This window comes from Tauraco erythrolophus, chromosome 3 (assembly GCF_009769465.1).
Source record: "Tauraco erythrolophus isolate bTauEry1 chromosome 3, bTauEry1.pri, whole genome shotgun sequence".
NCBI classification, from domain to species: domain Eukaryota; kingdom Metazoa; phylum Chordata; class Aves; order Musophagiformes; family Musophagidae; genus Tauraco; species Tauraco erythrolophus.
The window spans coordinates 66,534,528-66,559,627 of NC_141467.1; the positions used below are offsets into that span (position 1 = coordinate 66,534,528).

Genomic DNA, 25,100 nt, shown 5'->3' on the forward strand with positions numbered 1-25,100 from the left:
TGTCAGCATGGGATGAGCACCAACAAAACCAGGTACTTTATCCAGTGTTTAAGAAGTACAAGAATGTTATGATGATACACCAGGTTACAGGCTACTCTGGGGTTGAACAGCTCTTTCCTTTTCAGGGAGGAGAAAAGAACATTTTTTGTTCTGTTTTTGGCTTTGTCCTGATACAGGAGAAAACCTTCCAAGACTTTTTTCCTCATTCAGGTTCTTTAGGAAAGAAGGGAAAGGAGAGAATGGACACATCTGTTATTCAGTTTTGTCTCTACCAGTTTTATCTGACGCAGAAATAGTGTTCTAATACTGAAAGATTAATTCCTGAAATACTAGACCTTACAGGAAAGATTTAGTTGTGTTAATCAAACACTTTCTCCCAAGTTTATAACACGGCAAGAACCTCTCTTGTCACTTTTTAGCATTACTTCGTCATAACAGGGGTGGATCTCCAGGATGGGTCAAACTGCATAACCTTTTTGTCTGGAGATTTGCCTTTTGGAAGTTGTCCTGAAAACAGTTTTCCGTGTGACTGTATACTAAACATTACACGTGGAAGATGGATCACGGAGACCCACGTGGACATTACGTTAAATGTACGCAAGACTTATGAGAAGGTTACGATGATGTTTAAATGTACTTCACCTTTCGATGGTAAATGATCTAAATAATCTGGCAACTTTCCAAGTTCGTGTTTTGGATCATCAGCATGGTTTTAAGGAAGCTGTCAGTCAGAAAGAGAAATGTTCAACACAACAGCAATTGTTGTAGCAGCTCGAGCGTACAATTCCAGTAAGCGGTGGTAGGCTAAATCCAGGTGTGAATTACAGATGCAGGCAAATGACTGGCCATAATGATGGGCTAAACTGGCATTCCCATTAGAAATATATTAACAAAATCCTTAAACGAAGAGAGCAAAGACAGATGCTTGCATGAAATCATACCATCTTGGCAGGAACTGCTTTTTCCTCTCTTTCCTCAAAGACATGGCTTTTAGCTGTACCTTTTTGTCTCGCTCCTTTGCTTAATTAGAAGCGGGGAAGGAAGGAACTACCCAAACTGTGTTGAAGGGACACTGTAATGTAGTGATCATTCTTTTTAAGATATACTAGGACATCAGATAGAATCATAGAATCATTTAGGTTGGAAGAGACCTTTAAGATCACAGAGTGCAACCGCTAGCCTAGCACTGCCAAGTCCACCAGTAAACCACGTCCCTAAGCACCACATCTAAGTGTCTTTTAAATACCTCCAGGGATGGTGACTCAACCATTTCCCTGGGCAGCCTGTTCCAATGCCTGACAACCCTTTTGGTGAAGAAATTGTTCCTCATATCCAATCTAAACCTCCCCTGGCCCAACTTGAGGCCATTTCCTCTCATCCTATTGCTTGCTACTTGGAAGAAGAGACCAACGTCCACCTCGCTACAACCTCCTTTCAGGTAGTTGTAGAGAGTGATAAGGTCTCCCCTGAGCCTCCTTTTCTCCAGGCTAAACAACCTCAGTTCTCTCAGCCGCTCCTCATAGATTCACTATACCAGACTATCAGATTGAGCTTTGTCTAGGATTCACTTTTGCCCGTACTATAGTCTCCGTTTTCTTTCTTGCATCTCAGGCTGATCAACATCTCTGAGCTGTTGCCTTTCTCAGCAGTCTCTTGCCTTCCTCTTTTAGCCACTCAAAAATTTCACCTGTGCCCCTTCTGTGCTTGGAACAACCTCCCTCGTCTCATGTCCTGTCTCTGAGGCCTTCCTGAATTCTCCTTGTTTTGTGACCCCTCCAAGCTGGTACCACCTTCTCAGGTGTGCCACGTGGGAGCCTCAGCCAGCCATACTCAGAACCATGAATCCGACCCACAGAAGTGTTTTGAGGCAGGATTGTGCAAATTAAAGGTAGTGTTGGTTTTTCTGTGCTGCATCCTGCGGTAGTATGTGGAGAAGAAAGCGTGGCAGGAAGCACAGAAGCAGCAGCCAGAAAAGAGACAACAAACATTGCCTGAGACAAACTGATAACTCTATTTTTACCACATCCTGCTGTGAGAAACGAGCACTGAAAGTGACTATTGAAGATAAAAAGGCAAAATAACGCCTAGAAGACAGAAGAGGGAGGATGCTTCCACGCCCTGCCTCATGTCTCCAATGTCTCTTCCCTCTGTCCAGCCCCATTAATTCATTTTTTTGCTGGCCAGATGATTGAAACACTGGCATCGAAAATCCTTCTTCGCTTTCCGTGCCGAGGTGTGACAGCGTTGCGGTTGACGGAGCGCTCCAGCCTTGTGTAGGCGACGCGTATCCAGCCGACGAGGAGTAACTCGTCGCGTGCCTCCGGGAGCGGCCGGCACCGCGGGCGCAGCTTCAGACACCCCCACCCCTCGAATCCCGCTCCCGAGGCGAGGCGCGCGCTGCCCGGTTGGTGCTGGACGTGGGGAAGACCGCGTCGCCCTGGATTATCCGCCGGTTTAAGTGGAGGCTGGAGGAGCCCGGTAATCCGGCCTTGAGTCCCATATCCCAGTGTTTGCCGACAGCCGCAGGCTCTGCAGGCAGCAGGCGCGGCTCCGCCCGTGCCTGTCCCTCGGGAAGCTGCAGCCTCGGGGCCCTCGGCGGGAGCGGGCCAGGGCCGGCGCCGGCGGCGAGTCCTCGGCTGACCCCGCGGCGGGCGCCGCTCGCCGCCGCCCGGGGGGCGCTGCTCGGCCGCGGCACCGGCAGCGGCGCTGCCTGCGCCGGTGGGGTGGGGGGGAGCGGCGGTCGCGCGCGGCTGCCCCGTCCCCGCGGCGCGGCGAGGCGAGGGGGCGCGGCGGGGGGAGCCGCCGCGTGCCGCGTGCCGGATCCCGTCAGCGCGGGGCTGCGCGGGAGGAGCGCGGCTGACGCGGCAGGGAAGGCAGCGCGCGCCCCGCCGGCGAGGAGGAAGAGGCCGCTCCAGCGGGCGGGCGGACGGACGGACGGACGGACGGACACCCCTCGGCCCGCCCCGGGCGGCGGACAGGTACGCGGGGTCCGGCGTCCCAGGTGCCGGCAGCCGCTCGCAGACGGCAGGCGCGCGGGCGCGTTAAACAGGGGCCGTCCGGAGCCGCGGAGGTTCACCGGTCGCGGGGGTGGGGTGGGGTGGGGACGGGGCGCGGGACGGATTTGCCTCCCTTTTACTGCAGCCCGAAAACGTACGCGTGCTTTCCCTATATCGCTTCTGTGGAGAATGTTCAGTATGGCCCTCCCTAGATTTTTTTGGGGGTTGGGGGGAGGGTGGAACTGCGACTGGTCACGCAGGGAAGTGCTGATCCGCGTGGGCGGACGGCTCCAGCTGCAGGGATCCAGTTACGGACCGGGGGCAAAGTGCTCGCAGATGAATAAGCAAAACAAACATGGAGAAACTTCTGCTTTTTGTTTGTTTGTTTGTTTGTTTTTCCCCTCAGCTGGTGTAGTTTTAGATACTGTATTTGCAAAGAAGCTGCAAAGTCATTCTGCATTTCACATTCTGCTCTGGTCTTTTTTTTTTTTTTATGCCCACTCTTCTCCAGCGGTGTTACTGGCTCCTCCTAGTACTCTTGCCCTAATGTTTTTATGAGTTGCCACGCGTATGTGTAGTTTTACATATTATGTTTTATTTTGCCTGGCTGGCTGCGTTTGGGAGGGTTTGGTTTCTGGGCCGCAACCACCAAACTCCATTTCGGTTCCACTACTTAATTTCATATAGACAGTGATGCTAAGCTGGGAGCAGACATTTAAGAGGTAAGGGATGGCTTGGCATTTACATTAGAGCAGCTGAAAGAGCTCTTTTCCGGAGAACCCTTTCCCCGTGCCCTTGTAGGATGGGGAGACTCCTGGTTCCCTTTGCTCTGTGCCTGGCAGAGGAAAGGCACTTAACACAGCTCAGGTCTGCGATCTCTCTTTCCAGTGGTCTCTGCGCCAGAGGGGCAAGGGCTGGGCTCGCCTCTCTACCCCTTTAAACACCTTCAGTAGAAGAGAAGGTTAGAGGCAGGGAGAAAATTAAAATAATGTTTTCTCCTCCCATGCAGAAGGAGTTGCAAGGCATCGGCACTTTTCTGAACAGATCTTTTACAGGGAAGGTAAAATTCTGACACAGACTTGGAGGGTTTGCGTTAGCGGGAGAACTAGTGGAGTTTGATAGAGTGTCATTCACCTGCCCGACTTTGTGTTTGCATTCTTTCATGAGCATTGGTCAGTTCTCCTTCTTGCCTTCCCCTTGCTGAGACTTACGTGCTCCTGTAGAGCTGTTTTTTGCCTGAATTCTGCCAGGCTCTTTCTCTTAATTTTTGGAAGTGAATGAAGAGTAGGAATATGCACTAGTTGGCAGCAAAACACAGTTAGCAGTCCCTGTATTTCTCTTTTCTAAGCGCTACAGCCTCTTTGTTACGTGCTATGAGCATAGAAACAGCATGGAAATTTATATTGGACACTCATGATAGATGCTGACAGTCCTTGCATTTGATTTCCTTCATGCTAATCCAACATATTCAGTATCTGTTGTTATCTTGAAGGAGGATTAAACATTTCTTGAGAGGAAGGAGAGTTATGCAGACTGGTGTATACATGGGCTATATCCAGAGTGTTGCAAGACTTGTACTTCATTCGTTATGCTGCTCTGAGGGGATCTTAATTTTGATAATCAGCAACTGATAGGAGTTGTTGCTTTCTATTATTTCTCTTGGTGTTTTCATTCTCTAAGGACAGGTAGCTTTCTAAGAAGCCTGAAAAAGCTGGATATTCAAGTCTAACTCAATAGAGGTCTTCAAAGGACCTACAGGAGACTTCAGTTGGGTGGTTCCTAGCTCATTCTACTTATAAAATAATGCATTGGAAAGAGCTAGTTATTCAAGTTTCAAGATGTGGGCACTTTAAAATTACTAGTCTGTTCATTTTTTTTACTTGTTTAAAGTCAATCCACAAGTAGGTGGATAATTTGACTGTAATGGCATATGTTTAAAATAGTGATTGCTGGTTTTTAATATGCAGAATTGTTTCAGCCTAGCTCACTGAAGTATCTGCAAGCCTCCAAAGCTGACTTGACCTAGCAACAAGATATTTCAATAGAGTATGCTGAGAGCCAAAAATAAAGTGTATTAAATAAAATGTCACAGGTATTAGCAAATAAAAATAGATGCAAAGCAACTCTTGTCTCTCCTGGGATCTAGGATTTATGATGGAAATCATCTGTCATTTTCTAATGCCATGCATGTTAATTGCAGGTTCATGCTATTCATCGCTGTATAAGAGGGTATGTCAAATCTTATTTTTCATCCCATCCATACAGGATAAGCTTCTAATAAGCTGTGATCCTTCAGCCACATCCACACATGAGCTCTCTCCTGAGTTATCCTGCTTGTGTCCCACATCATTTTCCAGATGGTTTCAGTTTTATAATTTGCATACAAGTACTAGGGCATTTTTGTCCCACGGCTACAAGCCATTTTATACACAAATGCTCAGCATTTCTGTATGTAAGATGAGATCAGATGACACGTAGTTGTAAATGAGTATTTATTTTTTGGCTAATTTGTCATTTAGAAAAATGTTATTTTTAAGGAGTGGGCACTTCCTGAAAGGAAAGTTGCTATTGGTTGTTTTTGTGACTTCGTTTTTGGATGCTTATAAGTCATTGAAGACTTATACTTCTATGAATTATTTTTTTCTGTAGACCAAGGAACTAGAAACTAGCATAAATAATCTATGTATTTATATAGACTGAGCTGTAGTAAAGCAATATGTTGTTTTTATTTGAACTTAGCACTTCGAGTGTTTATATTGAAGGCTTCATTTTGTTCTAGTTTAAGTACTTTCCATATGCTAAAATAACTTGTGAAGCAAACACGCTTTCCAAAGTAGAACTGAAGGGCTTCATCATACTGTGAGAACATTTTAAAATGTGTTAATCAGGTTCCTGCTTGCATTCCTAATTCTCAAGCAGAATTTATCCCCCTCAAGTCTTCCAAACTACCTAACACAGTGTCTGCCTGACTCTGAAAGTGTCTTAAATGTATTGAATCTCCCTCTTTAAGCAGAAAGTTCTTAAGCGCCTTATCTAGAGCTGCTGTAGTTGAGCATCAAAGCCCTTAGGAGATCAACAAACTAGGACACCTGGCAAGCACATTGTAAACACACACACTGATAGGACTGGTTGTGTCTCGAAATGCAGTTGTATAGGCTTTCTTTTTAAAACTTCACCAGAAGAGGAGCCAGCACTCACCTTTCCTGCAGAGCCGGTGGTGGTGATGGGACTTGTCTGAAGAGTAGACTGAGTTCCGGTAGTTGAAACTCAGGCTCCTGGTCCCTGTGTCCGAGGGGTTCAAGCCCACATCTTCTCCCGCCTCTGCAGTTGTTGCGTAGGCTGAAGTGAGTGGGGAGACATGCTTCTCCCCTCATGTTTCACCTGGGCCATCTCCTGGGAGATGCCGCAAGTTGCCTGAGGCTGACACGAGGCAGCACCAGAACCTGACTCTGTTGCAGCAGTTTGTGCGTTCCCCTGGGAGGAGGGCTGTGCTTTAGTGCTTGGTTGCTGTTTTATCAGAGGTGAGAATTTCCAGGACATGCTCCATGTTTCAAGAGAGGAGCAACTTGGCTAGTTACTCTAGGAGAAAACTGGGCCCAGAAGAAGAATAGGCTCCGAGATCTGGAGGGGGTGATGCCAGCTGTTTGTAATCCTAGTTTAGGAGTTTAAGCTGTGAAGCTGAAGTGGGGAGAGGGTCCAGTGTTTCCTACCAAAAAGCCCATTTCCATTGGAAGAATCTCCATCCTGGGCCACCTCTCTCACGTGGTGTATCTGTGTGGTGACAGGTGTCAGCCTGGCAGTTTTGTATTGTGCAGGTTTTTAGTAATCGATCCATACCACAGATTTGGGAATGAGGGACCTATAACTCCACTCCCTCACCTGATTCTTGTTGAAAGTCTTCCTCCCTAGCCTTTAGCAAAGGGAGAAGTAAGGTTGTATCTTCACATGATCTTTTCACTTGGGTCTCTTAGACATCCCACGAGCCTCATCTGACAAGGAGAGGGAAATTCCTCCTTCTCTCATATTTGAAATGCTTTGCTTGCAACTACAGCGTTTCTTTGTTTTAGGGCAGGAAAGCACCTGGTTTGGGAGGAGTGTGGATAAGCTTGATTGGTGTCTAAATTTATTTCAAAGCTCCTTTATTCAAAGAGATACCACGTCTTATTTCTTGGCAGTCTTGTTTGAAACACTGAGGGTGACTGGCAAGCTGCTAGTGCTAAGTGCCTTGCCAAATACGATTGCAAAATATTGCCACTGCAGAAGTTGCATAACTACAGACCGCTACGTTTCCCTTGGAGTAAACCAAAGGGGTACCAACTTCTGATCCTTTACCTCCGCTGAGAAGCAAGACCGACACGTTTCCATCTGCTTTTAAGGCACCAGTGTGCTGCTTTGCTGCTGCCGTCTCTTCCAGTTCTTGCAGTCAATTTTCCTTCAATGGTACTTCTCCATCTCTTGTTCACAGTTGTGAAATCACTGAGGAAACGGAACTATTTATAATGTTTTCTTCGTATTGTTAGTTGCAAAATGTTTTGGAACAGACATCAGACAGAGGAAGGTGCTGCCTCTGATTCTGGACTCAATGTTGCTAAGGTAACAGGTGCATCAGAATAGATTTGCAGAGCCTCATGGACTTATACCTCATATTTTAGTGTTTATTGAACAACTGTGGAATTGAAGTCACTCCCAAGTATTTATAATTATCAATATAATATAGGATGCAAAATCTGATACCTAGATATATGCAAACTGTGTGCCAGTGTTTGAGATCTTGCAACTTTTCCATTTGCTGTTAAAATAAGGCACCAGTTGGAAACACAGTTCTTATTTTCAAAAGCTATCTTGATAGCTATTTCAGGGCTTTACGTGCTTAGTCTTTGCTCAAATTGATATTTTAATGAGCTTTTGGGGGACTTGTGAGGATTATTGTCCTCTGATGTTGCACATAACGTTGCATTACAGTGACATTTCCGGATTCAGCTAGGAAGATACGCTGAGGGGTAAGTGCTGCTTAGGGCTAAACATCTTAAATCGTGGACTTACTCTGCTTAGAATGAACCTTGGGAGGTGTGACATCCTGCTTGAAACAGTGTTAACCTTGAGTTCAGAAAGGGTTGCTTAGGGCTTTGTCTAGCTGGCTTTTGAAAACCTCCAAAGACAGAGGCCCCACAGCCCCTCTGGGCAACCTGTGCCAGCGCTCAATTAGCCTCATAGTGATTTCCCTTCTCAGGCAATGCACCGCAAGGGAAGAGTCTGTCTCTGTCTTCTCAGTAACCTTCTGGAAGGCATTGGGAGACTGCTGTGAGGTCCCCCTGGAGCTCCTCTTCTCAAGGCTAAATCGAGTCCAGTCGCCACCCACTCACCTTCTGGAGCACGTGCTGCAGCCCTTGACCGTCTGTCTCCTGACCTCTTCTATGCCCCGTGTAGTTCCTGTTTTAAGTGCAAGAATGTTGGACATACGTATTTAAATACAAATCTACTTGGTCTGCAGGACTCTGACAGAACAGAGTAAGATCATGATAGTTTAGGTTATGATAGTTTAGGTTCAGAATTTTATTTTTTCGCATCTTAGTGCTAGGTATTTATGAACTGGGATCACTATAAGCCCTAAAATATGTTTCATACTAAATTTAGTAAATAAGTAAGGACTGAGCATTCAGAAAATGAATGCTTTTCCTTAAATGCTGTGGAATTTCCAGTTTCTGGTACGTGTTTTACTTCAATGTTGGGAAGAGCATGGAAGAGGGGTAGGAGGTAATTAAAGGAAAAAATAACTTTTGTACATCCCTGTGGATGGGATTTAACCATAGCTTGCAAAAGCAAGATGCGTTAAGTCTAGAAGTTTGGAATGCTACCAAAAACTGCAAAATGGAAAAAATTTAGAACAGTTCAGAAGTAAAAGCTACCTGGCAGAAGTACCTAGACTGTCAAATGCTTGAAGACAAGTACATCAAAGAACTATGAGACTTCTGCTTCCTTGCTGCAAAGTCCTGATGGTACATCTTGATTATATAAAAAGAAAAAAAAGCTATGTTTTCTTGTAAGTAAAATGGGCATGTAGCATTAATGAGTATAAAGCAATGTTTCATGAGAGGTACAAAGTGAAACAGAAAGGGGTTATCTAGAGTTAGAGTCGATGCTGACAGCCTAGAATCTAGTTTGCCTCCTGATTTTTTTTTCCCCCAAATATTAGACCCTCCTGTTTCATTTAAGTGTTCCGTTTAAGTAATGCATCGAATGATGTTCATCTAATCTCCTGGTACTCACGGGAAGTTTCTTGTAAATAAGTAATTTAACGTCATCAGTTGCTCTTACAAGGGGTTCTGGATTTTCAGACTATTGTGGAAATACTTAGGCAGCATTTTAATACTAAGACATCTAAATTTCACCCCATATCTCTCAAATCAGCCCTTGGTAAAAGAATATCTGTCGTCTTTGGAATTGTTGGGTCTAACAACTCTTTTCTGCCATCCTTCTGGGTTCAGAGCCCCAGTTGAAAATATACAGGGTTTCCTCTGCCAGGGGACCACAAAACTGTCCCTTGGTAGCGTCTCTTAAAAACTCTGTGATACTTGCAGCAGTGACAGAAAACCCAAGCAATTCCATTGCTTTGGCAAGACAGCGTAGCCAATGTGCTCCGAAATTTTCAACTGTCTTAGTATAAAGTGTTTGTATCAAGAACAAACTGTGCTGTTTCCAATGAGGTTTTACATCTTGTGTATGTGTCCACACACATTATATGTAACTCTAAAGGCATATGCCGGATAGATTGGTTTAACTGCACTTTTCTTCAGAATTTTTTGGAGGTTGGCTGCCTCTTTGGTGCTCTTTTCATGTTAACTAATATGTTATGTGGCAGATGAATAGGATTCTTTATAGAATTATCTAAAACCAGGCCCTGATTTATTTGAAAACAAAGGGTTTCTTTAGAGCTAAGTTTAAGCTGGCATTGCCATGAATCCTAGAATTATTCTACATTTAAATGAGAGAACAGTGATGCACTTGTACTTGGGCTTTGAACAGCACAGAGCTGTTGACCAGAGACTCAGAAACTGCTGAGCAAATCTTTCTAGGTTCGCTTGCCGAAGTGTCCAAGCCTACTTTTCTCTCCTTACACAGATAATGAGAAGCAAAGCTAAAAAGATGCTGTAAGTTGCACTAGTCATTTTTTTTGGAGGTAGCTAAAATGTTCTGCAATGTTTGATCAAAAGATACATAAAAACCTGAGTGCTCTGTAGCAATCTGAATGTCTATTTTTCCTCTGATTTGGTTTGGGGTGTGTGGGATATAGTGTATAGCAGCTAAACAATACCTCACTTGTTTATAAAAAACCTTGGGAAGAAGGGGTGAGACAGAAGAAAATATTTACAGTAGTTTTCTACCCAATTAAAATCAGAAGGCAGACTGAAAAGGAAAGAGTTCTACTGTCCAAGCCAATTAAAAGTAAGTTTTGCTGCCTGGATGTTAATTTGCACATCCAAGGCAATGTAAATTTAAACTAGAAGCTTGACTTAACCTCACAAATTCAGAGGAACTTCAAATTTATGATTCATTTGGGTTTGGTCATAGCATATGGGTGTTTAAGCACAGTTAATGTGAATTGACAGAGGCTATTAGAAATTCATAACCTGCCTTAAACTGTTAAATTTGTGGAGTGCTCACCAAAATGTGTAAATAATGCCTGTCTTGCAAACACAGCTCTGCAACGTGAGCTGGCTAGGATCTAAAAGGTATCTAGATCTTCTATGCAAACATTTTGTGTTTACTGATATTAGTTGAGGTTGTTGCTTCCCTCCCCCCCCCCATGTTTCATGTGTATTTGTTCATAAAGAATTAAAATAGAGGTGGAGAAGGAATAGCATTAACACTTACAGAGTTTTACTCAGAAATAAAACTGTAAACTTGTCAATGTGTGCAAAAATCAGTTTGCTGTTTTATGTAGGAGCATCACTTGAGGTGACCTGAAAGAAATTTTCTCATCAACCACCCAGTCAGAGCCTGGATAATTATTCAGGGAACCATGCTGCATTCGTGATGTGCACAGAGTAAGAAACAAAACAGTCCTTGACAAGGAATCCGTAGGGGTGAAATATTTCAGAAGCTACAGAGCGATGGACTCATAAGGAGCAGAGTATGGCCTTGCAGCTCAGAATCTAAACAGGTGATTTTCGAAGATAGGTGCATGCACAGACAAGTGCACCATTTGACCCTTCGTAGGAAAAAAAATTGGCATCATGAAATGAGAATATGTGGATAAGAAATTAGGAACTGGCAATGAGAAACGGGAACATTCTTTGTCTTGGTTACCACTTTGTGACTTGGCAGCTGGAAAAGATTGATGGGTTGGGCACTTGGCCTTCTGGTTTGGTTCTGCTATTTTATTTTATATGAGTCAAAAAGCCCCTAGAGTAGGTCCTCATTTAAGAAAAAAAAAGTCAGATTATTAGTAATGGTGTTTTAAAGTAAATCGAGTTGTTAAATGAAAACATTGTGATAGCAACGGTTTGTTTACAGACCTACCAAAGATGTCCATGTGTCACATCAGATGTCAGTTAAAATGGTCAGTATGCTGTCTCGAAATGTGCCTGGTGCCCAGACACTTAACACTGTCACTTCAGTTATGCTTGTTGCTGCAAAGTATTGAGATCTGTCTAACAGTTGAGGCAAGCAGTGTTGTTCTGGTCTGCCGCGGTGGACCTGTCCTGCTTTGCTCTCTGCCATGTGGATACCACTGTTGGTTTGTTGTTGTTGGATTCCTCTGGTTTGGCTTAGGGTGAGTCTGTGTTATGGTATCAGTTCAGTTCTGGAGCCTGCTTTCAAAGTACATCCCTCACCACGTTTGGGTTCACTTTGCCAAGCGATCTTGGGGAACATGAGCTGGATTCCTTTCAGATGAAGTCAGACTGGAAGATGTTCTGCAGGAGTGCTTTTAACACCCACTAGCCACGAATGGTTGTCCTGCCTACAGGACCAGGCTAGAACTGGCTTGAAGCAAAACGTACAGATCCTGCCGTGCCAACGTGGGTAGTGTGGATGCTGCGTCCTCAACATCGACTGCTTCCCTCCCTGTGGATGTGCTTTTCTTGCACTGCATTACTTAATAAGGTAGACATGGGAACAAAAACTACAGCAAGGGCAGATGCCAGCACCTGGAGCCTGCCTTTTCTCTTGACTTCAGGTGCAACCTCATAAGTAGTTGCTCACGAAAGTGTAACACGCCTCTGCAGCGGCTCTCCCTGCAAACGGCAGTCTCATTTTTCATCTTGCCTTTTCTCAGTGTCCTGCCTGTCTCTTGACTTGCCTCAGTGCTCCTCCTCTCTGTGCTTTCAAACCACTCTTTCTTCCCCTCAGTTGTTTGCTGCCGTCTCTTTCCTAGAACATCGCTCCCAGCCATAAGATCTCAGTCTCAAGAGGTCATTTAACTGTCTCTGCCCAAAGGTGCAATCTGTCTTTTATGAAGAAGTGTTTGCCTCAGCTGTTTTAAAGCTCTTTCCTGGTGGAATCTTTTCCAATACTCACTATGCTTCCATAGTTTTTAATGTTCTTATCTCTCCTCCTCCAGTGTTTAACTTGAACCTTTCCTGTGCTCATTTTGAGCTCATTAGGACTTGTCCTATCCATAGCTGACTGAAGAGACAATTCCTTTCTCTTTGTAGTAGTCTCCCAGTGTAACAGCTATCTTTTAAGTGTGGGGTTTTTTTCCCACTACTAAGAACTAGCTTGTCTGCCCATCTCCCCATAAGTCACATTTTCGAGTCTACTTTGCATTCTCATTACTGTTCCCTAGACCCTTGGTCCACATGTTTCCTAGGTATTCAGACTCAAACAGGGTAAAGTAGAAGGATTTTCTGAGTTCAGCAGATTATGCTCAGGCTTTGCACTCCAACACCTTTTTTTATTTTATATCTCATAGCAATGTTTGTCTGTCTTAACAGCAGCATGGTATTTGTTTCTTGGGACCCGCTGTAGTCTGCTGCCTTGTTGTTTCCCATCCTGTATGTCTATTTTTGATGTTTCCTGCCTGTGGGCACTATCTTGTACATAACCCGCTACATTTCACTCCGTCCTTCCAGATCACTACTCAGTCCTGACGATGATAAATTTAACCTTTGTTTCTCACATCCTGAACTAATACTTATTCTTCCTGCATCTATAGTCTTGATTGTTAAAATATCTTGAGGCAGTTTCAAAGCCTTACTAAAGGAAAGATGTGACATCTGTGGTTTCTCTCCTACCTATTTGGAAGGCCTGTCAAAGGAAGTTAGCAGTGGGATTTAACAAATCTCTTTTGGCTAATAGTTAATCGATTATCTTCCAGGTGCTGCTAATTAATTTGTTCTGGATTGTCTTTTCCTCAGGAATTTGAAGTTAAACTGAATCATTTGGTCTCTAATAGTCCTACCTGTTGTTTTTTGTTGCTTTGTTTTGTTTGTTTGTTTTTTCCATCATGCACACATGCACACGCTTTCATTCACATTCTCTCTCTCACTCTTCCCCCCTGCCTTCCCCCTGAAACCTTACCTGTCATTGCTGTTATGCTAATCACTGCTTTTATTTGACTCTCTTGGTGAAGACTGATGTCCTGAACATGATAGCCTTCTGGATGTCGTCTCATCAGGTTTTTCATGCTCTTAAGCTATAAACATATTGATGATAAGGATTTCTTTTTTGTTGATAGCCATTTTTTTAAAATTTGCATTATAATGCTATTTTAACGATGCTGATTCTCATACCGATGTACTAATTCAGATATGCTTATTGCTAGCAATTTGACTGTGTTTTCACATTCTGTGTCTGTCTTGACAAATAAATATTGTGCTACAACTTCTGCTGTTTATTTTTACAGGGCACAAGCACAGATTATCCTGTTGTATTGTTTCTTGGAGGAACTGCTGCTGCTTTCTTGTCTCTTCTCTTAGTACTGTCTCTTGTGAGGTCTCTCTACTTGAGCGTGCTCACATTTGTCTTCGTTACATTTATGAGCTCCCTCTCCTCCCGTTTCATGATGTTTACTCAACTTGTCTTCTGAACTGGTTGCTCTCCGTTTGTCTAGAAACAAATCTAAAGGATCTGCTGCCTTCTGTATTTTCTTCAGTTGCCTACTGCACATAGTCTGTCATTGTGCCCAGGGCCAGTGGATCTACCATAGCATGAAACATCAATTTAAAACTTAAAAGGCATGCTTTCAGATTTACAGAATCACAGAGTGGTTTGGATTAGAAGGGACCTTAAAGATCATCCAGTCTAATCCCATCTCCATTTCTGGTCTGTACCTTGAGCCCATCTGTGGTGGGTCCAGATTTCGTTCCACAAGTAGCTGATACTTCACAAAGGTCAGATGCTGGATCCACACTCTCCCAACCATGGATTTATTTCCACTGCTTGTTACAGCAATGAAAGTAAAAAACTTTAACAGAACTGCTTCATCAGAATGAACAGTGGTGTGACTTGAGTGACCTCGGCAGTTAACGGTAAATGCCTGGACTTGCTGTTCTGAAAGAGGAATGCTGCACTGTGTTCCGCTCCCCAGAGAGTTCAGAGCCTTTGCACACTCACCCTGGCTGACACCAGTGATGCTAAAAGCTTACTGTTGACTTTCTTCAAATCCAGGGTGAGTGAAAAAGGCAGAAAGAGTGTTCCGACGTCGCAATGGGAAGCCAGTCTGTGCAGTGTTTCCTTTGGATTAAAGCTGCAATGTGTGCTGCGGCTCTTTCGAAAGAAAGGGATCTGGTTGTCCTGACCAGAGCCTTAAGAGCTTAATTCTCTCTAGGAACAGAGAGATTTTGAAACTGTCAAGAGTTACTGTGTAGTCCATTGAGCACAGTAAGAGGGGTGTGTGCAATAATACGTACCTGTATGTATAAATTCACGTAGTTTCTCGGTCATTGGCAGCCACAAGGCACCTGAAGCTGCACCAAGTCTATATTTTACTAGATGTCTTGCACAAAATTAATAAAAATGATCTCTTTTCCAAAGAACTGAGCTCTGGGTTTTATTCCCAGCTGGTGAGATAAGACAAGTCATGGCTGCAGCCTGAAAAGGATCCTGCAGAGAGTGGGTGACAGTGGCATTGGAGTGTGGGGAGAGCAGGAAGAGAGGTTGTGAGCAAAGAGCTGCACCTCTTGAGGGTTAAAACCCTGTGGGTTTCCTCAGGTGAGGCTGGGTTCCAGGCAACGGGCAAGTGGAGAGGCAGGATGTAACATGGTAGACAGACATTATCCTTCCAGTGAAGGTAAATGAGAAAGATGGTAACAACAAAAAGAGGAAGATATTTTTTCATTGCCTGCTGTTTGATATTACTGTTTGCGGGGTGTGCGCAACTGCCTGCAACGTTTTTTCTGTGCTGACGAAGGAGGTGCCCAAAATAAAACACTGTCTAGGGTTTAATATAATAATTAAGCTCTGCCAGTTTGTCCTGATCACAAAATGCTTTTTTAGGCTCCTGTTTTCTTTTCTCCCACTTGCACTAACATCTCCAGCCCAATAAGACTTACTGTGACTTTGGTGATACTTTATTTGCAGCCCTTCCTATCCTGTATCTAACTAGAGATTATTTTTAGCAAACTAATTTGCTGAGCTTAATGACATGCGCACCCAAATACTCCTAGGGAGCTCACTGGGGTTGGCAGGTGGTCTTCTAAACATTTGTGTGTAACCTGGGGGTTCTGCTGTTGCTCTACGCAGATGAGCAATCAGTGTTACGTGGCACTAGAGAATTAGGGCTGGGGTGCTTTTAGAATAAAAGCCCTGTTCCTTGCAGGGGGGTTGGACTAGATGACCTTTGAAGGTCCCTTCCAGCCCTAACCATTCTATGATTCTATGATTCTATGATAACGTAGGAAGTAGACTATTTGGGATTTTTTTTTTCCTAGCTCCTTAAAAAGTCTGTCCTTTGCAAGTAATCTTCCTCTGCTGTGGGGTAATGAATAAGATATGATGAGAGTTTGGAAGACTCAAGATCTCATCCTTATTCTACTGAAGAAACTTGCCTTGGTTGAATCTTTCAGTCTATGTTGCAGCCACTTTTTTATTGCTGTTTTCATGTTTTAAAATGTAGTATATCTTAATTTTATTGTTCATTGGAATCTGAATAGTCTTGGCCAAGAAGATGCTGCTACTGGCAAAGAAAATACTACTTAATCTATTTATTTGGATTCAGACCTTGGTTTATTTATTTGTTCTCCTTAGCCAATATCTGGGATTTTGTTTGTTTCTTTCCTTAATCTGACTTCCTTCCAAATTTGTGATACGTTCTGTGCCAACATACTACAGAATTAACCACAGACCAGTGTCAGACATATTTTCTTTTTAAGACTCTTCAGTAAATTGACTGATTAACTTTTCAGGTCTGGGCAGATTATCTCGCAGTATTTAAAAACTTTTAGAACCTAAGATAAAATCCATTATGATAAAATCCATTATTTATGTGCTCAGAAGATACTGGCAAGTATTCTCTGAAATAACTTTTTGTAAGTATCCAATTTACTTTCCTTTGCAGTAAATTTCCCATTTCCCTATATGCTTGTGTATATATATTTTTTTTTTCCTTACAAAAGAAAACCTCTCTCTATTTTTTTTTTTTTTGATACAAAGGAGTGAAGGTTCTGCATGTTTTCATTTCCTCTCCTCAAGTCACTACAGGAAGTCATGGGCTCTGCTCTCAACTTCCCTGGACATGCAATAAAACAAAACTTCATATAATCCCATGGACCTTAAATAATCTCCATCTTCCTGTTTCCATACTCCCACAATTCTAGCATCTGCACAGGTGAAGTTTGACTCTATACTTGCCCACCATGCTAGGGATATTAATGCTTTCAAGTTTGCATTTATGTTAAACATCAAAAATGTCTGTCTCTTTGGTGTTAGCCTAATGTTTTGTTTGTTCTCTTTTTGTCTCCCTTGACTGCTGGGCCTTTTGTTAGTTGATAGAAACTCTACTGTCACTCCATTATCCCATAAACGTGCTACGCTGCTCTGGCTTGTGCGGCTTGAGACATCCTTCCTGTAAACCAGATTTTAAAATGAGGTGCTAGTTTTAACTGTGCAAGTTCGCAATGAATGCAGTAAAATGTATATGAAAAGCTTTATTGAGCAATTACGCATGCAGGAATGCTGGAGCCAGGAATGAGCAGTATAAACAGCTATCTTGCGTGCTCTGACTTTAGAAGAATTGCATTAAGAAATGTTTTGTCCTCAGCACTTCTGCATTCCTCTTCTCAAAATTAGGCATTATTCTCGTAAGAGTGAAAAATGTGCACTGCCTCTGTTTTCCGATGTTGAAGACACTTCTGAATCCATCAATGGAGGCAGATGTGTGAAGGAATGAAAATATCCATAATAACCCCGACTTGATTTTAACAGAGGTCCATGGTGAGGACCCCTTGGCAGACATCTGCCCGCCGCCCCGGGCTCCCTAGGGAGGTGACCGTGCCAGCAGCGCAGGCGTTCCCTGTGGTTCTGGTGTGCTAACGCCTGCGTGCGGGTAGGCATAAATTGGTGGCAAACAAAGGAAAAAAAACGAGCAGCGTGGGCCTGGGAGAACTGCAGTTGCCTAAAGGTGAACGATGAAACATTATTTCTGAAGTGGGTATTTTGAAGGGCTCTTACCGCAACGCTTTTTATATAAATGAAAGGTACATTTGAATCGGAAGCAATTTGGTGTAGAAACCTGCTAGTGACTCATCCCAAACCCAAGGGGAAACAGAGCTAGTGTGGCACAGAGAGATTTTTGAGCACTTACATGGTATCTGCTTCAGACTGAAGTTAAATTTTCATCACTTAATCCAAGAGTGAAAGATGTTAGCACCCTCCTCCAACACCGCTCCTATTAGCATCTGTTAGTGTGGTGCATGTTCCAGTTTGAGTATCTTCATCTCTGTTGCAATTGCATCCGAACAGAGGTTCATTATCGGTCATTTCCTGAACATTGTACAGATTCTGCACAGCTCCCATATTTTACTAACAATGCAGTAACAACGTATTTGTCAAGTGCTTCAGTTCAGGAGATGTGCAACATCTTGAGTTCTCTTGGCTTTACAGAAGTCTTTATCTTCTTTCTAGAACAAATTTTTCCTTTGCTTAATTTGAAGATTTATAAAAACATTTAATGAATTGGGTTGACACAAAGATTGCCGTGTAATTAGAATTCTAACTTTGAATTTTACTCTTTTGTTTTCTTATGCAAGCTTAAAATTGTGCTGTCACCTACAAAAATTCCTTTGATTTGTACAACATTGTTAAAGACTATGGTTGGAATAAGACCTATTCTTCATCTCATGCCTTATAGACGGAAAACAGCAGCTTGGATTTGTGTACAGGAACATTTTCATATGAAACATTTGACTAATTTGAACAACGACTGCAAGAAAATATCATGTCTTTTAAGTAATCTAGTTCTTATTGTCCCTTTAAAATGACTGTATGTATATCAAAGGTAAATGTCAACAGATAGAATTTTGTGGTAACTTCTCCTAGTTATTATTCATGTTCCATGTGATAACCAACAATATCTTTTCTTGTTCCCTGTGGTCCTTACCACCCAATGCCATAATAGCTAACAAAAAAATTGCTGACCCGAAAGATTGAATCCTACCATGTTCCTTTTAAAAATTGCATGATGGAACAGTGGTCTTGAGTTAATAGCGAGATTAGAGGGATTTATTTAATTGTTGCTTATGTTTCATAACAGATTTACAATATTCCATTAACTGGCTTCTGCTAGATTGCTATATTATAAAAAGAAAGATCCATTAAAGAAAAATCAGTTTAGTAGAGATGAAAAGTTGATCATCTGTCCTCTGTCCCTGCTTGTTCGTGGACATCCTGTGTTATATTGGTTTTACCTGGTATAAGAGGACAGGATGTATCTTTATATAAATCTGTTGCTGAAACTCAGTTAATAGTTCGGACCCACATACACACTTAAAACATTGACCCACAGCTCCCGGGAATGAAAAGGGGAGTATTTGTGCTTGGAGAACAAAAAACAGACTCTGTAGATGGTAGGTGGAAATACATATTATCTGTAGGTCGGGAATAGGTTGGGCATCTGGCAAACATGAGCAAACAGCTAGATAAACAAGTAAACAAATTAAGGACAGTGAATAATAAACTCTTACAACATTTTGCTTAAATCTCTGTCCTTTTTTGGATTAAGAGATACAGCTTCTTGCTTTGGCGGTGGGTTTTTTTAATTGTTGCTACCTTTTTTCTACTTCAAGTGGGTGCATAATGGTGCTGTAGTGGAGTACATGTGTCTTTAGACATAAACTGCGCGTTAGAAGTATTACTAGAATAGCAAACACAAATCTGGTCTATTCAGTAGATCTTAGGCTGCCTTTAAAATGCTGGTATTTTGGAAAAGGCTGTGAGCCTTTTGTGAGGGGACACATACACCCCAAACCAACACCCTTGTTTAGTTTCATTTGAATAGAATATCAGTAAATAGCTTGAAAATGCAAATATGGTGCTTGTGTTCTTGCTCATCTCTACAAGTTGGGGAAGAACTCTTGACATTGTGGGTAGACCCCACCTACACAACATTGTGTGCCAGAGCACTTGTTTACCAAAGCGTGTTTGTTCACCCCAGCCTGTTATTTGCAATTCCAGTAGAACGTGCTGTAGCTGGGATTCAGGAGGCTGAATTAAGAAACATCCATACAGAATTACTACTTAGAGAGCTTTTTTCTTTTATACTTAGCTTAGCTGGGGTGTACCTTCCTGCACAAATTGCTCAGATGTCCTGCAAACTCAGATACTTGACCTGTTTTATAGAACTGTATTTATAAGCCAAGTTCCAAAAAGTCTTTGTTAAGAGCAAAATGCGGGTCTTACAGTACTATTAGTTGGGAGGTTATTTAGCAATTTATACTTCATAAGCTGTATTGGATAACTTCAGCTTCACAGCGTTCCACTGCACAGTAATTTATTACTGGGTTGTATGCATGTCTGTTGAAACTAGTTCCAGAACAAGAGAGCATAAACCAATAAACTGTAAATTTGTCATGTCAAGCACCTATTTTGCTATGTATCTACAAAGCAACCTGTTATCTTTGTCCTTTTGTTATGTATGTATTCACCCTTGTAGGACTTAGTGGTAAGTCGGTTCCAACACCAGTTCTTTTTCTTGATATTCTTGGAACTCATGTAAAACCCATGTCAAATTTCCATGCTTCCATGTAAGCAAATGGAGGCGGCTTGAGGCAGTATCTACAGTGTGCATCTCTAAGGTAACGGAAAGCTAAGGTAAACTAGGCTTTCTGGAGTTTGGAATTCATACCATTATTCTGCTTCTGGTACATGAACTGGCTTGTGGGGACTCGTTTGGGTACCTACTCCGGACTGCACACGTGCAGTGAGTGAGGGTAGGTGCATGGCAGAAAGAGATCAGGGCCCAGTGAAATATGAATATGGGTGTAAATCCATGTGCCCTCGGTTAGTGGTGCGTCTCCTAACGACATGGCTGTAATTGGATGACGTCTCCTGGTGGAACCCTGCCAGCAATTGCACTGGTAAGTGAACAGGATGTAAACAGCAGGGTTTGGGTCAGAAGTGAGCTTTGTCAGATAGTTCATGTGCGCTTCGCTGTCCACTTCAAATGCCTTGCATGATAAGTAATTTTTAAAAACTAATCTTACATTGTTTGCTTTATAAGAAAATACATTGTTCAACTTGTCCTAACTGAAAAAAGTACGCCAAAATTACTGATACGGCAATAATAATACATTTAGGTGTATGCATGAGGGAAATAAAGAACTTGAGGAGCATGAAGTGAGGAAAACAGAAATGCATGTATTGGAAATGCAGATGTGATATTTCGCTGTCTTATGCTGCTTTTTTATCTTGAAATCTCATCATGCATTTATGCAGTTTCTATCGAAAAATTGCTTACCTATATCATAGAATCATAGAATCATAGAATCATAGAATCGTTAGGGCTGGAAGGGACCTTCAAAGGCCATCTAGTCCAACCCCCCTGCAAGGAACAGGGATATCTCCAACTAGATCAGGTTGCTCAGGGCCTCATCCAACCGGGCCTTGAACGTCTCCAGGGATGGAGCATCCACCACCTCTCTGGGCAACCTGTTCCAGTGTTCTACAACTCTCATGGTAAAAAATTTTTTCCTAATATCCAACCTGAATCTACCTCCCTCTGTTTTAAAACCATTACCCCTTGTCCTATCACAACAGGCCCTCCTGAACAGCCTCTCCCCATCTTTCTTGTAGGCCCCCTTGAGGTACTGGAAGACCTCTATAAGGTCACCCCGGAGCTCCTCTTCTCCAGGCTGAACAGCCCCAACTCTTTCAGCCTGTCCTCATAGGAAAGGTGCTCCAGCCCTCTTATCATCTTCGTGGCCCTCCTCTGGACCCTCTCCAACTGGTCCATGTCCTTCTTATGTTGGGACTCCAGAACTGGACGCAATACTCCAAGTGAGGTCTCACGAGGGCAGAGTAGAGGGGGAGAATCACCTCTCTCGACCTGCTGGCCACGCTCCTCTTGATGCAGCCCAGGACGCGGTTGGCCTTCTGGGCCGCAAGAGCACGTTGCCGGCTCATATTGAGCTTCTCGTCCACCAGTACTCCCAAGTCCTTCTCCTCAGGGCTGCTCTCGATCCATTCTCCACCCAGTCTGTATTTGTGCCTGGGATTGCCATGACCCAGATGTAGGACCTTGCACTTGGCCTGGTTAAGCTTCATGAGGTTGGTACAGCTTCTCTGTATTCCTCCCAGGCTATCTGTCTCCGCTTCCACCCTCTATAGGCTAACCTCTTAATTTTCAGTTGGTCCAGGAGCTCCTTGCTCATCCACGCAGGCCTCCTGGTCTTTTTGCCCGACTTGTTCTTCGCCGGGATGCACCTCTGCTGAGCTTGGAGGAGGTGCTCCTTGAATGTGGACCTCCTCTACATGGAATGTAATATCGAATTACCCAGGGGGTTATTAGTTACAACATAGTGTTCTACAAAAGGAATGAATTTTCCTAAATACATTTATGAAAATATACAGAGACTTCATGTAATCACAAAATGTAAACAAGCAGAACTCTTGCATTGAAGGGAAAAAGGGTAACTCATGGCCTTACTTGTCTTCATGTTTTCAATTTGTTTGGCATCTTTTAAAAGCCTGTCTAATGCTTGTGACAGTAAATTGGTTTGCATGTATGTGTGTTCCTCTAATATGCATTTGGATAAGATGTGAAACTGGTTATGGTATGGGTTATAGGTTGGTATCAAGGTCATGAGGGTCATCTGTGTTATGTCTGAGGTACATATAGCTTTTCCTCTGCAAGGAATCACTTGGATTTCCTCCCCACCACCACTCAGCCTATTATGCTCCATTTGCTACCTGCAGATGTTTATGCATATCAGGTACTTCCCCACAATGAGGTGATGGCCAGGTCCATAGTTTGCCCATAGCTGTTGCTTGAAACAGATTGCTTCTCATTGTAAAAGACCGTATGTGACATAACCAAATATGAAGTATATGAAGTACAGCCAGAAATCCCTGGCTTGTGAGAAAGCAGCTCAGAATATAGTGATTCTGCATCTCAGGGAATGAAAGTTTTTTGAAGTTGAGTAAAATGTGCCCAAGTCACAGAAGGCAAAGGCAGGGACTGGGAGAATGAAGAACCACCCACTGTAGGAGAAGATCAGGTCTGAGACCATCTTAAGAACCTGAAGGTGGACAAGTCCATGGGACCAGACGAGGTGCATCCGTGGGTCCTGAGGGAACTGGCAGATGAAGTTGCTAAGCCTCTAGCCATCATATTTCAGAAGTCATGGCAATCTGATGAAGTTCCCAGTGACTGGAAAAGGGGAAACATAGCCCCCATCTTTAAAAAGGGGAAAAAAGAAGACCCAGAGAATTACAGGCCAGTCAGTCTCACCTCTGTGCCCAGCAAGATCATGGAGCAGATCCTCCTGGCGACTATGCTAAGGCATATAGTAAATAAGGAGGTGATTGGTGACAGCCAACATGGCTTCACTAAGGGCAAATCCTGCCTGACTAATTTGGTGGCCTTCTACGATGAGGTTACAGCATTGATGGATAGGGGCAAGAGCAACTGACATCGTCTACCTGGACTTATCCAAAGCATTTGATACAGTCCCACACGACATCCTTGTCTCTAAACTGGAAAGACGTGGTTTTGATGGATGGACCACTCGGTGGATAAGGAATTGGTAAGATGGTCGCACTCAAAGAGTTGTGGTGAACAGTTCAATGTCCATGTGGAGGCCAGTGACGAGTGGTGTTCCTCAGGGGTCAATACTGGGACCAGTGCTATTTAACATCTTTGTTGGAGACATGGACAGTGGGATCGAGTGCACCCTCAGCAAGTTTGCAGATGACACCAAGTTGTGTGGTGTTGTGGACACGCTGGAGGGAAGGGATGCCATGCAGAGGGACCTTGACAGGCTGGAGAGGTGGGCCTGTGAGAACCTCATGAAGTTCAACAAGGCCAAGTGCAAGGTCCTGCATGTGGGTCGGGGCAATCCCAAGCACAAGTACAGGCTGGACGGAGAATGGATTGAGAGCAGCCCTGAGGAAAAGGACTTGGGAGTGCTGGTGGATGAGAAGCTCAACATGAGCCGGCAATGTGCGCTGGTAGCCCAGAAAGCAAATCGTATCCTGGGCTGTATCAAAAGAAGTGTGGCCAGCAGGTCGAGGGAAGTGATTCTGCCCCTCTACTCAGCTCTCGTGAGACCCCACCTGGAATACTGTGTTCAGCTCTGGAGTCCCCAACATAAGAAGGACATGGAGCTACTGGAGCGGGTCCAGAGGAGGGCCACGAAGATGATCCGAGGGCTGGAGCACCTCTGCTATGAAGACAGGCTGAGAGAGTTGGGGCTGTTGAGCCTGGAGAAGAGAAGGCTCCGGGGTGATCTTTTAGCAGCCCTCCAGTACTTAAAGGGGGCCTACAGGAAAGCTGGAGAGGAACTTTTTACAAGGGCGTGTAGTGATAGGACAAGGGGCAATGGATTCAAACTGAAAGAGGGGAGATTTCGATTAGATATAAGGAAGAAATTTTTTACATTGAGGGTGGTGAGGCACTGGAACAGGTTGCCCAGAGGAGTTGTAGATGCCCCATCCCTGGAGGTGTTCAAGGCCAGGTCGGATGAGTCTTTGGGCAACCTGGTGTAGTGGAGGATTTCTCTGCCCATGGCAGGGGGGTTGGAACTAGATGATCTTTAAGGTCTCTTCCAACCCTAACCATTCTATGATTCTATGATTCTAAAATCTGAGATATTAAAGTGGTCTTTGGGAGGGGAAAAGGAGGCATCTCTAGGCAAAGTCTCTGGTTCTATGTGAGGAATGAGGGCTATGCTTGGACTGAGGTGGAGTCCGTAAAACCTACCATACATCTAATTTTCTCCAGAGATGCCTCCTCTCTTCTGCGTGGAGGTGGTACCAGGACAGAACCTGACCTGTTTGCATTTGTTCTGGAGCTCTGGATAACCAACAGACAAGTAGGAGTTACCATTCATCCCGGACTGTAGATGTTAAGAAGTCCCGTATAGGTCTGCTGAACGTTCAGAGTGCAGATACTGCTTCTAGGAAGGACCAGATATATGTGCTGTAGTGTTGACCAGTATAAATGTCAATGCACTTACGACAGAGGTGCCACTGTGTGTTCGTGAGCCTTTTCCATGTGACTGAGAGTGTTTGCTGTTTACTACAGTTAATCTTGCCCAGAAAAACTCTTAGATGTTGGCTTCATCATCCCAGTGTGTAAACGCATTCCTGAAGAGACTGAAAGCTTCATATGTTTTTAACAAAAATTGCAGTTCCTCTGAAAAGCACTGGCAGGGAATCTGAATTTCCAAGGTATGCAACAATGTACTTGGCATATATGTTCCCTTAGGTAGAGATAAACTTGCCTTTTTAATCTTTCAGCTTTACCTGTTTTTGCTTAATTCCTTGTGACACGGATGCTTTTGGAACAGTGCTTGTTTGTGTACTAGCGTTCATCTTTCGTATATGCTTCAGTTGATTGAAACCAGTTTCCTTCTTAGCTTCTGTGAAGAATTTCTTTGATGTGGTGCTGCTGTCATTCTTCTGGTCCATGTTATGCATACCCTGTGATGTTTGTGAAATGATACAATT

General features: G+C 43.5%; 1 protein-coding gene across 3 annotated transcripts in view; it reads left to right on the top strand.

Moving 5' to 3' along the window:
• Positions 1 to 2,931: 2,931 nt before the first annotated feature.
• The window catches only part of SGK3 (serum/glucocorticoid regulated kinase family member 3), a 63,799-nt gene continuing 41,630 nt past the window's right edge, over positions 2,932 to 25,100 (top strand). For all 3 annotated transcript variants that reach the window (XR_015222081.1, XM_086608681.1, XM_086608683.1), the window contains exon 1: positions 2,932 to 2,978. The gene's annotated coding sequence lies outside the window, so the exon portion shown is untranslated. The remainder of the gene's footprint in view (positions 2,979 to 25,100) is intronic.